Consider the following 14,789-nt stretch of genomic DNA (forward strand, 5'->3'; position numbering starts at 1 on the left):
ATGGACGAGTTTATGTCCACCCCGCAACAACTTGGAGGCACACGAGGCGCAGACAAGATGGCGCCTTCCTCCCCTCCTTCCCCAAGCACCAGCAGCATGGCTGGCTCCGCGGAGAGAACACCCGATGCCGATGCCTTAACCCAGATGTCCAGGGATTTAGCAGTCATATCGGCAAACATGCTTACTAGGGGTGATAAAGCTGCCATGATTACTGAACTGCGCACCATCATCCGAGAGGAGATTGCAGGGGTGCGTAGAGACTTAACGGTCCTGGAACAGAGGGTGACCGACCTAGAGGAACACCGCCTCCACTCGACGCACCACCAACAAGCCGCAGACCTGGCGACGACGCGACAGGGGAATATCCTGCTCGAAATGCGTAGACAGGTCGAGGACCTGGACAATAGAGGCCGCCGTAACAATATACGGGTGCGGGGCCTCCCTGAAGCAGACGACTAGTCTCCCCGCGATTTATTGCTTGGCCTTTTCAAGCAACTGCTTGGTGAGCACTCACCGGCTGACATTCCATTGGAACGTGCCCACAGGGCTCTACGGGGCCCCAGGAGAGACGGCCTACCCAGAGACGTAATTTGCTGCCTTTCCTCGTTCCCACAGAAAGACGCCATAATGAGGGCGGCCAGGGCCCAGCGCACAATCACCTACATGGGCACCCAGGTTTGGTTGTTCCAGGACCTGTCGACTCTCACACTGGACGCCCGTCGGGCGCTGAAGCCCCTGACGAACATGCTGCTTGAAAAACGGATTCCCTACAAATGGGGTTTCCCGTTCAGCCTACAAGCTAGGATCGAGAACCGCTGGCACACGTTACGCTGGCCTAATGACGTGCCTCGATTTCTACAGTCCGCTGGACTGCCACATGTCCACATCCCGAACTGGATTCTTGAATTCCCACCTGCTCGCCCCACCGGACCCTACCCGGCGGCAGAGAACCTCACAGGGGGACACGCTGCACCCCCCCCCGCAACGTCGTGGCGGCCCTGACGGCCCGGAAGAATGAAGCACTAACGCTTTCTTGCTGATCCCCTGCCCTGCGGACCACGGACCAATTCTTAAAACATTCTCCCACTCATCAGGAGAGGACATTTGTTTGCTGCTGGCCTTTGGCGACTCCACATCGTGTCACAAGGGGGGATATGACCTACAGGCCTAGATCACCGGTGAACGGGCCGAAGCCGAGAACATCACCTAGCAACACGGGTCTTGGGGACTCACAGAGGGTGGGATGCTGCTAGATTGGCAGGCCGTACGCAGCGAGCCGCATTGCTTCGGCCAGTATGGGGTGGGGGACTGGGCCGTGCATTCCTGGACTTCGTATGCATGAACCTGTATCTGCGACCTGTAAGTTAAACGCCCTTATGGGTGATGGTTCCTGCTCCTTGTAACAGTCGTTTTTTCTCTTTATTATATTCACATTTGCATTTATATGTTCCTCGTTCTTCACTTTGCTGGTTAGGTTACCGCAAACTTCCCAATTGGTAGCGGGCAGCCGCGTAACCTACTGCGCCTCCTACAGTGCCCTCGCTGCCCTTAGACCATCGCCCCCCCCTTTTTTGGGAACAAGCCACGAGGGTACTGTATGATGCTTTTTAAACTGCCTCACATGTTGCCGACGTGGTACGGGGGACCTAACTACCGCCATATACTTCCCTCTGGGGTGGGCGAAGTTAGTATTTGTCTAGCACATACCCTACAACTTGGGGCCCTCGCCACGTGGTGCCATGAGCCAGATCCGAGCAGTTGCTTTTTCCCCCTTCCGCACGCTACAACGCCATTATATATTTCGTTCCCAGTTACTTACTGTGGCCACTGTGATGGCCTCTATGATTTTACCTCGACTCATCTCACCCCCGTTGTAGATAGTAATGCCGCCGGGGGAGGGACACCCCACTGCTTTCATGGCGCCCCGTGCTGCCCCTTAAGCCTAGAACAAGCCGTTATATTTGCCCAGGGTGTGTGTTATAATTTCGCCTCATGTACCAGGTTTTTTCACTTACACGTCCCCGGGGCACGGACCTAGCCATAAAAATATCCCCTTAGTGCAGGTAGTACAGTTTATGTTGAATGCATTACGCAGACCTATCCGCATTCTACGTGGTGTCCACAAGGGTAGAATCGAGACTCGTGAGGGCCTGGGTTACCCAGGGCAGTGTAGTGGTTTATATGGCTCACATGTTAACGTTCTCTGAAAGGCTTATGGTATACATATTTGTTTTATGCAATAAATGCGGTGAAACTGTGCCTTGACGTGTTACACATAATTTGGTATATACTGTTTATGACCTCATCGAGTAGCTATTGACACTCCAGGTGCCCATACCTTGCTGAGGTGATGTTACTTGTGTAGGAGGCAATTCCCATGTTTCCGGCACTTCCTAAACACATGTTAAACTCTTTGTGTGGTCCGCATGGAGCGGTTTAGGCCGTGTCCACAGGTGCAGTACATGAGGTAATGTGATTACTAAATTAACCCCTAGATACCTCTAGCATTTCTGTGAACGTAACTTAAAACACCAATGACAGTTTGCAGTCTCGCTTCGGTCTTAGATTGTTATGTTACTGCGATGCTACTCCACAACGCTCACCCAGGTAGTAACTATGCCCCCAGCGTTGCCCCGGATACCTCCCCTGGGTTAAGCTTTGATCTCTGTCGTATTATGTAATGTAACTGTTTGCTGTTTTAATTGCTTTTTTGGAGTACGCTGTATTTCTCCTCCCTAGGGAAGTTGACGGCCACACTCCCCCCCCCCCCCTCCTCCTCCTCCTCCAAGTCCCACGAACTGCGCCATAGTTGTGCCCCCTTCAGCCGGCGACCCCTCCTGGGCCGCTCTCCACGGCATCTCAGGACTCGTCCCCTCCCCCCCCCCCCGACTTGTGAAATCCCTGACACCTAAACACGGACAGCGGGTTGGGTGCCGAGGGAAGCGGGCGCTGACCACCCACACTAACGCGACAGTCTCCGTGTGCGGACTTCTTCGCACCTCACGCAACTGACCTCCCTGTAAATAGGACCGGGGTTCGGTGAGACCCTTTAGTTCTCTTTGTCTCCTGAACACCACCTACCGGTCTAGGTTCATTAGTTGCCTTTACCTCCCTTGCCTCTTTGATCCTACCCTTCCCGCCCCCCACCTATGGATCCCCCTCCCACCAGGGTTCTCCCCACGGGGGTACGGACGGGATTTAAACCAGACTTGCTCACGTTTTGGTCCAACAACACCGGGGGCCTCAACCAACCGGAGAAGCGCTCCCACCTGCTACGCCGTCTTTGGGCGGAGAGGGTGTCTGTGGCTTTCCTGCAGGAGACGCATTTTAGGGGTCCTGACGCGCCCAAGCTCGAAAATAACCGCTATAATCTGGCTTACTATGCCAACCACCAGTCGTCTAAGAGAGCAGGTGTAGCGATACTCTTTGCGAATTCTGTACCTTTTAGCCATACGGAAACTCTCCCTGACCCCGAGGGCCGCTTCCTCTTCGTTAAGGGGACCATTGCTGACCACAAATACACGTTTGCCTGCATATACTGCCCCAACCGCGGACAACACACTTTCCTCTCCCGCACCCTGACCAAACTTGGTAAATTCAGAGAGGGCCTTTTGTTGGTTGCGGGCGATCTAAATATGCCCCTTGACCCGCTCCGAGACACGTCTCGCGGGACCAGCACAATCCCCCCCCACTGCCTTAGAACCGCTGCTAGAGCGCTGAACGGCTTAGGCCTCGTGGACTGCTGGAGGACCGCACACCCCGATGAACGCGACTATACCCACTTCTCCCATGTCCACCGCCACTACAGTCGTATCGACTACATATTCATGCCTCAGGAATTCCTCTCACTACTCCACGATGCCCATATCGGGCTCACGACCCACTCTGACCATGCACCGGTTAAGATACGTACGAGCTCACCCCTCCACAAACCTAGGGACAGACAATGGAAACTCAATGTATCCCTGCTGAACGACGTAGCCGTCCGTGCATCTACACTCCAAACACTCTCACAGTACTTTGACACGAACGAGGGACCCGACACCCCCCCCCTGACGGTCTGGGAGGCACATAAATGTGTTATACGGGGCCATTACATCGCCCTCTGTACGCAGCGCAAAAAAGACAGACGCAGACAACTCACAGACCTCACAACTAAAGTGTCAACCCTAGAAGCCATACATAAACAAACGTTAGACGACGACGACTACCTACGACTGACCGCTGCACGGAGAGAGCTTAGAGATCACCTTTCCCAGGGACTTTTACACACTATTACGAAATCCGCCAGGTATTTCTACGAACATTCCAATAAAAGCGGTAGGCTTCTGGCAAAGATGCTTCAGGCAAAGAGGAGGACACAACACATTCACAAAATAAACACGCATGACCGACATAGCACGAGACGACCGGACGGGATACTTGACGCCTTTCAGGCATACTACAGAGACCTGTACAATCGATCGCAAACCACACCAGGGACAGACACCCAGACACACCAGAAGAGGGTCGCGGACTACCTCACCAAACACATCTCCAAGACACTCACCCAAGATCAATCAGATGACCTAGAGCAACCCATAACACTTGAGGAACTCAACGGCACACTGAAACTCATGAAGCCGCATAGGGCCCCCGGCCCTGACGGGTTACCGATTGCGTACCTCCGCACGTTCAGCGACACCCTCCTGCCCAAACTTTTGTTGGGGCTGAATTCGATCCGGGAGGGCGGGCAATTCCCCACTGACACCTTAGCTGCCACTATCACAATAATCCCCAAAGAAGGGAAGGATCCGACTAACTGCTCGAGCTACCGCCCAATATCGTTGTTAAATTCAGACCTAAAACTTTTTGCCAAGACCCTAGCTCGACGGATCTCCCCACTCCTCCCGGATCTGGTCCACCCAGACCAGGTCGGGTTTATCGCAGGGAGGGAGGCCAGGGACGACACGATACGAGCGCTCAATATAATACATTCGGTTACATCCGAGCGCCGCGAGGCTGTCCTACTTTCGACGGACGCCGAAAAGGCGTTCGATCGGGTAGACTGGACATACCTCGCGTCCACTCTCCGCCACTTTAGATTTGGCCCCCAAATTTGCACCTGGGTGTCGGCATTGTACACGACACCGACAGCGCGGATCCGAGTCAATGGGACCCTTTCACAACCATTCCCCATCAGTAACGGCACTCGCCAGGGATGCCCCCTGTCCCCCCTCCTGTTTGCCCTCTCTCTACAACCATTTCTGGAGGCGGTCAGACGGGATGGGGGCATTACAGGGGTGTCGATGGGAGCCGAGGAACACAAACTGGCCGCCTACGCGGATGATATGCTGTTTTTTATAGAACAGCCTCTAATCTCCATTCCTAACCTCCTTCAAGCGTTCCGTGAGTACCGTCAAGTCTCCAATCTAAAACTCAACCTAGATAAATCTGAAGCCATGTCACTGCTGAGTGACGCCGGCTTCGCTGACCGCCTGCAAAGTCTGTTCTCCTTTTCCTGGCAACCCACCAAACTAAAATACCTAGGCACCTGGCTACCACGCGATCTGACACAATTGTACACAGCTAACTTTCCGCCCCTCCTAACGAACATTCAAAAGGATCTCCTCCGCTGGTCACCACAATATCTCACCTGGTTTGGCCGCATTCAGGCACTTAAAATGAACGTCCTCCCTAGACTGTTGTACCTCTTCGCGGCTCTACCTGTCGCGATACCCCAAGCGTTTTTCCGCATCCTTACGAGGGAAATACGCAACTTTATCTGGAATCGCTCCGCATCCCGCATCCGTAGATCCACTTTAGAAAGGCCAAAATCGGCGGGGGGTGCCGGGCTGCCCTCCATGCAGCAATACTATCGCGCCACACACCTTCAACGGGTAGTGGACTGGCATGCGCGCCCTGGGGCCAAAAGATGGGTACCCATGGAGGTGCAACAGGCCGGGGGGACGATCCCGGCCAGGCTATGGCTTGGATCCCTCACGTTCGCGGAACTCCGGACCCACAACCCACTCATCGATGCTACCCTTAGGGTATGGTGCACACTGCGTTACGCACACCGACTCACCACATCTCCGAACCCACTTACTCCTCTAGCATACAACCCAAATCTAGCAGGGGGTCTTCCCCCCTCGGCATTCCGAAATTTCACACAGACGGACTGGATCTACCTTCGTCAATGGACAGGAGACAGAGCCCTTAAACCACTGACTGACGTAGTGACGGCACAGAGACCAACCACCCTGGACAGGTTCCGTTATCACCAGGTGAAGACCTACTACATGAGCCTCCAAGGTATAGACCACTTACACAGACCACTGACAGACTTCGAGCGCCTATGTACCGACAGGAAACACCTAGACCATGCCGTATCATATCTTTACACTATGCTACAAGCCCTGGGCAATGAAAGCCCACTAGGATTTACGGATAAATGGGAAAGGGAGACAGGGATGCACCTGACGGCCCAGGAGTGGGACAAAATCTTCCTCTTAACCCACAAGTGCTCCATTAGCTCTAAGTACCAGGAAATGAGCTATAAACTGCTCACTCAATGGTACAGAACCCCTGACATGCTTAAACGTATGTATGGCACTTCCTCTGGCGAATGCTGGAGATGTGGCTCTGCCCCAGGCACCAACCTTCACATATGGTGGACCTGTCCCCGCATTATCCCATTCTGGCAGTTGATACACACTAAGATCACCGAAATTGTAGACCCGGAACTCCCACTGCAACCGCTACCAATGCTTCTGCACCACACAGCCATGTCGGTCCAAAGGTATAAGAAGACGCTCACGATACACCTGCTCTCTGCCGCAAAAAGTCTCATCCCTCTGCTCTGGAAAAGCCAGGCAGTGCCCACATATAGACAATGGGTGGATAAGGTAGAGGAAATTCATAACATGGAAATGTTGACCGCTTCCCTGCAGGAACGCTCGGACAAATGTGCTCTCCTGTGGTTTCCATGGACGTCCTACATCGCCCGTGGACAGGCCTGACCGGCCTACTCTGCCTCCGACAAACCATAGGCGACTAAACTTACAGTTCTGTTCCGCGCCCCCTGGGGATAACCCTGGTCTCAGCCTTTCCCCTTCTCTCCTCCTTCCCTCCTGTTCCCCCCTCCCCTGTGCCCGACCCAGGACACGGTCTTCAGTGACTAGAGCCCTGCCCTCACTACGAGTCAGGTACTCTCCTAGGTAGGGTGACCTCCACCTGCCGACCCAGACATGGGTACACACTCCTCTGCTACCCCGGACCGGCCTGCTCTATGTGTCAATTGCCCTCTCCATGGCCCCGCTCCCCGGCGGGACTCCGCCCTTGCAGAAAAGGTGCGGGCAGGCTAGATGTCAATCGTACAGGTATTACAGAAATTGCTTTTGACTTGAGGTAGCCAATCAAACTGTTCATCAGTGTACTGTATTCTGTAAAGTGTATCTTGCTCCCCCACCCCCCCCCCCCTTTTCTTTTTTCTGTCTCCCTCCCTATTTTGAAAACTATTATAAATAAAGAATGTCTAAAAAAAAAAAATCAAAGTGTTTTAACAATTGTTTAACAATTGCCATTGTTTAAATTATTCTTGCTTATTACAATATCAAATTAGAATTGTCAGTTATGAGTTAAATCCCTTAGATCATTTAAGTGTACTAATATAATCTAAAACTGAGCTAATTTACTTTAGCTTATTGCACAATTTAGAAATACTTTATGGTGAGGCAAAACAGGTACACCTGGGGCAGGCCTTCCAAGTTTCTAGCTTTTGGCGGGACAGTTCATTGTCCTGCTGTCCTGATATAGTTATATAGTGTCCCACATCCTGGAACACCAGGGAACTGCACAGCATGAGTGCATCATTATAGGCGGTTGTGCTGAGTGGTGGGTACTAGCATCATGCAGAGAGCACTTCAGCAATTCTCTACATGTACTGTAGATTAGGTGCTGGCCAAACAGTCTGTCAGTCAGCCTGGAATGCTGGATGCCAGGTTGAGATGCTCCTTTAGTGAGTGGACCTGCCCCTTTTTGTGCAGACCCACCCATTAAGTGTTGCATCACTGTTGACATCTCCCTCAGCCTGCCCCCATCCTGATTCTGAGGAATGCAATGCTTGAGGTGTTTTATGGGTGTATGAAGAAATTCTAGACTACCCAGCAGACAAACACTACCACTAAGCATTTATATAGCACAAAATAGAAATCTACTCCTATATACTCTATAATGTATAGACGTTGACTATGTAGGCCATCTTAATGAAATCTATAAAATGAGAATTATAAAAAGAGCGTAAACGACATTCAGGAAACAGAGAAAAAATGGGTTAAACACTCTCAGATAATTCCCCTTGTCATGCAATCAAACATTTAAACAAGTAGAATAATGCAACACTGTGCAATATATGAATAGGCTGCTACACACTTAAGTGCTGTGACTCCAGGTACAAGCACACTTATACTACGAAATAGAAAAAAACAAAAAATAAGTGGAGCGCAAAAAACAACTAAAACCTTCCAATTAAACCCTTAGTGAGGTAGGGAAATAAAAAATATACTTAAAAAATGGATAACAAAGGGCAAAAAACCTAAAAACCCCAACGCTTACCCCATGGGCAGAAAAACAAAAACTCTATAGACCCCGGCAGGGGACAAACATCGGTGACCTGTGGCAACAGGCCCATAGCTCCATTGAGCCTAAGATGGTGTCCCTCCATGGCAGCTGTTCAGACTTCTCTGAACAGAGGGAGACATCACACCAATGGCGGTTCTGTTAACAGCGGCACGCACGGTGCCTTTGCCCCCGACACCCAAAGCTGCACCGGTGACGCTAACGGCCATCAGGGAGCTCATGGCGGACCTCCAACAGAAAATCTCGGCGGATGTGGCCTTGATACGGGATGCGGGGCCTGACTGGCTGCCTCAGTGAGGTGGAGAATACCTCACGAGACCACACACAACAAATCACAGAGTTGTAACAAGAGATGGTAGAGCTAAAACAACAGCACATAATGTACAAAAGCAGATTTGACACCCTGGAAGACAAGAGGAGGCAAAAAAATCTGAAAATTAGCGGGGTTTCAGAGAATGTGCCCACAGCAGAACTCCCACACTTCACCCGACGCCTCTTAACAGCCTTACTAATCCCAAAGCAGGCAAAGGCAGTGCCACTGGAGGGAATATTTTGAATCCCAAAACCAGCCAAAGCACCACCCGCAGCCCCAGGGGATCTGGTGATACAATTTCAAAGCCACAAAGACAAAGCAGCGGTGCTGGGCGCTATCAGAGGGCAATCATCTTACAGCTTCGAGGGGATGTCACTAGCCTTCTTTGCGGACCTATCAGGAGGAACTATTGCCTGGTGGCAAGCATTCTGGCCATTGACCTTCCTCCTACGCATGAAGAACATCAGCTACCACTGGAGCCAGGCTCGCACGCTGCTAATCCAACAAGGAGACACCACTATCACCATCCGTGATCAACAAGATGCAGAAAAGTGTCTACAGGCATTGGGCCTGTCCCTAGACTTGCTGGGCCCAACGACACAAATTACCGGACGCCCAAATCCTCATAAAGCTTCCACATTTTCCTCATAGCATTCCACTTGCTTAAGATTTGGCTTTAAATCATGGTTGACATACAAACATACCCCACCACCCTTTTTGTTTTTCCTATCCTCATTTAAGTTAACTGCCCAGTCATGTGTCTCATGCCACCATGTTTCAGTTATGCCTATTATATCATATTGATTAGTGTATGCTACTGCCTCTAGTTCCCCCATTTTGTTATTTAGGCTCTTTGCATTAGTAAGCATACATTTAATATCAAGGGTCACTTTTTGTGAATTATCAACATTACATACCTTCTCTGTTCTGAGCTTGCCCCCCCACCCCCCTTATACTGAGCTAAAGCCCATCTCCTTTCTGTCCTATCTCAATTTTGTAGATTGCTATGACCCTCCCCCCTACTACTAGTTTAAAATCTCCTCCAACCTTCTAGCCATCCTATCCCCCAGCACTGCAGACCCTCTCCCTCTTAGGTGCAATCCATCACTACTTTAAAGGTTGTACCGAAGCGCAAAGTCGGCCCAGTGCTCTAAAAATCCCAAACCCTCCTTCCTGAACCAAGACATAAGCCACACATTGACCTCTCTAATCTCCCGCTGCCTTTCCACTGTAGCACGTTGCACAGGTAATATCTCAGAGAATACCACCTTGTAGGTCCTTTTCTTAAGTTTGCTACCTAATTCCCTGAAATCATTCTTTAGGACCTTCCATCTTCCTCTTACTTTGTCATTGGTACCAACATGGACCATGACCGCTGGGTCATCCCCAGCCCCTCCCAATAATCCATCCACTCTGTCAGCAACATGCCGGACCCGAGCACCCGGGAGACAGCAAACTGTCCGGTTGAGCCGATCAGAGCGTCAGATTGCCCTATCTACTCTCCTAATGATAGCGTCCCCTACCACCACAACCTGTATTGCCTTCCTCACATTTTGATCCCCACCTGTACTAGAGGGGCTGTTACCTCGGCTGTTAGAAGTAACAGCTTCCTCTAATACAGCTACTTCTGAGCTGATGCTCCCAACATCTTCACTCAAACGGGCAAATCTGCTAGGTTGCACTAAATCAGGACTAGCTAGCCCTTTCCTCTTCCCTCCCCCCCCCTGCTACCTCGCCCCACTGTCACCCAGCTACATGCCTGTTCCCCATCTGTCTTATCTCCTCCCTCTCCACTACCTGTCGCCACTTAACTCTGCTCAGTGAGCAGCAGACTCCTCTAAGACTGTCAATCTCCCTCAAAGTTGCGATTTGCTTCTCAAAATCTCCAATCTGAGCTTCCAGAGAAGCCACTCGCACACAACCATCACAGAGGTATGGACCCTGGACGGGTACATCCAGGCATCCATACATGCAACAAGATGTGCATTGAGTCAAACCAGCAATCTTGCTAATACTCATTTCCCCAGGTATAGAACAATAAAACAATTACTTTGTTAGTTCAAACCCCTTGTTTGTTTCAACTGGTTTTCTAACTCCTACTTGAAAGAGTCTACTTAATAGAGTCTGCTTTCAAGTAATGTGAACAAGCTCAGTGAGTTAGGGGTGTGCCTTTATGGGGATACAAATCCCACACAGGTGCAATTAATGAAGACTCCCCCAATCAATCAAGCAGCAGTTCACAGGCTTACAGGTGCCGCACACCTCAATGATGTCAGTGCGTGGTTACGTTTGTTACAGGTGCCACCACCTCATTGACATCAGTGCGTGGTTAAGTTTTTACAGGTACCGTCCAACTCAATGACGTCAGTGGGTGGTTCTGTTAGTTACAGGTTCCGTCCACCTCAATTACGTCAGTGTGTGGTTATGACGCACTGACGTCATTGAGGTGGGCGGCACCTGTAACCCCACAAACTCCGAACCAACAGCGTGCCGGGACATCACTACTGTGAGCGGAAAATTGAAGGGCAGCCTTAGGCAACCCCACTACCGATGCAGGTTGGGGAGTAAAGGAGGAGACTGACAACACTGCAGCTGACTCCGCTAGATCCCAAGCGCTTGTGATTAGCAGAGCCTTTTTGCCTGCATAAAGCTCACCTAGTGCCATCTTGTAAGCAGTAAATAAACCTATTATTGCATATCTGTGCTTTTTTCACATGTCATCGAGTTCCATCCCCATATTATAAGTACATTTTTATTTCCCTTCCTCACTAATGGTTATATTGGGAGGTTTTGGTTGTTTTTTGCGCTCCACTTATTTTTTCGTTTATTTCCATCTTCATTAAATGAAATGGGCAGGTTTCTGTGGCAATTAGTAACACTCTGTTGTAAAGGGATTTTGGCAAGCTACCACTAAACCTTGAGATTTTGGCTAAATTTAAGCATCGTGCCATTACTGCATCAGGATCCTCTGGCAAAAGTACTGTCAGAAAAATGCATAGATGCTCAAGGTGTAACCTACCTAGCCCCTAGGACTGGTCCCCCTAACTGGTGCTTCTTTAAAGGACCACTATAGTGGTTTTCCTGGCACTATAGTGCCCTGAGGGTGTCCCCACCCTCAGGGTCCCACTCCCGCAGGGCTGAAGTTAAACACTCACCTGTCTCCAGCGCCGGGCTCCCTCGGTGCTGGGGACTCTCCTCCTCCTTCGGTTGTCATTGGCTGAATGTGCATGCGCTGCAAGAGCCGCGCGCGCATTCAGCCAGTCCATAGGAAAATGCTTTCCTAAGGACGCTGGCGTCTTATCACTGTGAAAATCACAGTGAGAAGCGCGGAAGTGCCTCTAGCGGCTGTCAATGAGACAGCCACTAGAGGCTGGATTAACCCATATGTAAACATAGCAGTTTCTCTAAAACTGCTATGTTTACAGGAGGCAAGGTTAATCCTAGATGGACCTGGCACCCAGACCACGTCATTGAGCTGAAGTGGTCTGGGTGCCTATAGTGGTCCTTTAACATGTCCTGATTGAAACAGTATCTGCAATCACTTTTAAAGCAATGTATTTGCCTTGTTTTAAACTGATTACTTAATGCTACATATTGTTTAAAAAATGTTAAATGTGCAAAAAAAACCAAAAAAACTCCATACACACTCCAAACAAATAATGAAAACAAACTCATGGGTATAACCCACAAAACATGTCCTGATCTTGGGTTTTGGAAAACAAGATCTATGTGTTTTTTTTTATGTCTACTTGTGTCTAGCCAATCATATATCCACTAGAGCTGTGCTTTTTTTTTCTTAATACATTTGAAGATTGTTTTTAACTATGGAAAATAATAATGTGGCTCTTGCTGCTTTAAGGGCAGGAAGGAATCTCCCTTTGGAAACATTGTAGTAAGGATTGGTGAGTACTTTCCATAGTTAGAAATATAGTGATGATGATACACTTTGTCACAAAAAAAGTGTTACATTACTTGCAAAACTGGTGTTAGTATATCAACTTGAGAAATATTGTGAAACTATAACCTTCAAGGCTGAGGACTCCTGAAGAATGGACTTGGCTGTACACAGTGGCATGGTGCACCTTGCACATTTAGCACACAGACTGAAGATGGAAAGCTCTTGAAACCACACACCTCACACTTCAAAGGTAAATAAATAAGTGTATAATTTGGGTACGGAGCATCTCACGTCCTCTAAATAAGATCCATCAGGATTAAAATATGCTGAACCACATCCAGAAAATATGTTATAGAGGCAATTAGCCCACGACCAGTGATAGCAAGCTGTGTTATATTTTTGAAGCAATTTAAATTTAGCTTAACACTATTACCTGCATGGTTTCCTAAGGCTGAGTAGGATAATTATAAAACACAGCAGAAAATACATTGTAGGTTTATTAAAGTGTTATTATATTTAAAACCCCAAGGGCAGAAATGTCTTGTTTTCTCTTTCATTTGCTCATGCATAAAGTAACATGAGATATCTACCCTTACCAGATAACCACTATTGTTACACATTTGTGTAAACCATTTAAAGAAAAGTTATCCAACACCAGCTCGCCCTGAGTGGAAAAAAAAATTGTCCCCTATATACCGCTGTTAACGCCCCTCATTATATCCTTGAAGTGGGGATTGAACCACTGTACGCTGCACGCTTTTTCATGTGAGTGTGACATCGTTACCTTGAATATACCCTGATACTGAGTTTTGATATATTGCATCAGTTTGCCTTGTTTTTCTTTTTTTCACATACGGATACCCAAGAAGAGATCTGAACTACCACATCCCCCAAGTACAAAAAATCTATGCGTATTTAGCACCTACAGCTGCATCTACCTTTTAATAAGAGGCATCTTTGTATGTGAGAACATTTATTGTTGGGACGAGACTTTTGACAGTTTGTCTGACTACCATATACCGTAGCGCAGCCCTTTTCCTTTTTCTTGTTCAACATTATTTTAGATATTAAAAGGGTTGAGAGGGATCCCTTTTTAGGGTTCCTGCCTTGTTTTTACTCTTTGTGGTTATTTAGCGCTGACCCATTTGTGTGTTTTTCTGTATACTTTATTTATTTCCTCAGGAGTTAACTGCTTTTTGACACCATTATGTCTTTATTTTTGAGTGCTTGAGTGAATATAAGCATCTCACAATGCCACAATAGCATATGCAAGATTGGTATTATTACGGCATTTTACAGTTATGACATTTAGGTTTTAGCACATTTTTTAAGTATAGAGTTAGTCAAGTAATACATACACGCCTTATGGTTGTACACAGAAATGAAAATAAAGCGTATAAACTAGACGCGGCGAGTAACAGGTAAAAAATAAAGATAAAAATATTAAGGTCAACAATTATACTGTGTTAGCAAACTATTTAAGTATCGTTTTTTTTCATTTAAGTATCGTTTAAGATAACATTAAGCATTGTACGATTCAACATGTTTGTCGGTAACAGCATTTAAATGGCTAGGGAACATGTTGGTCTACGCATGTATCATGTATATAAGTAACACGCTTATCTATGTTGACAGGCTAGTAGGCAATGTTTGTAATATAACACACTAGGGTGGGTATGCCTTTAGAAAAGCTATTCAAGCATGCATGGGTTAAACACTAGTATTGACAATATGGCATTCAGGAGGTGCACATTTTTTGGAAAGGCATAATTGAAACTGTAACGGATCCAATGGCACCCCGACTGGGTACCTCCGTTGAAAGATGCTCCTAGCGCTTCCAGAGGACTCCAAGCACTCCACCAGACACCATAAGCACCGCAGGCTGCAGCCATCTCCCTTCAGAACGAAGCAGGAACACGCTCTTACAAGAGCTCAGTGATTATGGCAAGGGAATATGCC

This window comes from Pelobates fuscus, chromosome 4 (assembly GCF_036172605.1).
Source record: "Pelobates fuscus isolate aPelFus1 chromosome 4, aPelFus1.pri, whole genome shotgun sequence".
In the NCBI taxonomy this organism is placed as follows: domain Eukaryota; kingdom Metazoa; phylum Chordata; class Amphibia; order Anura; family Pelobatidae; genus Pelobates; species Pelobates fuscus.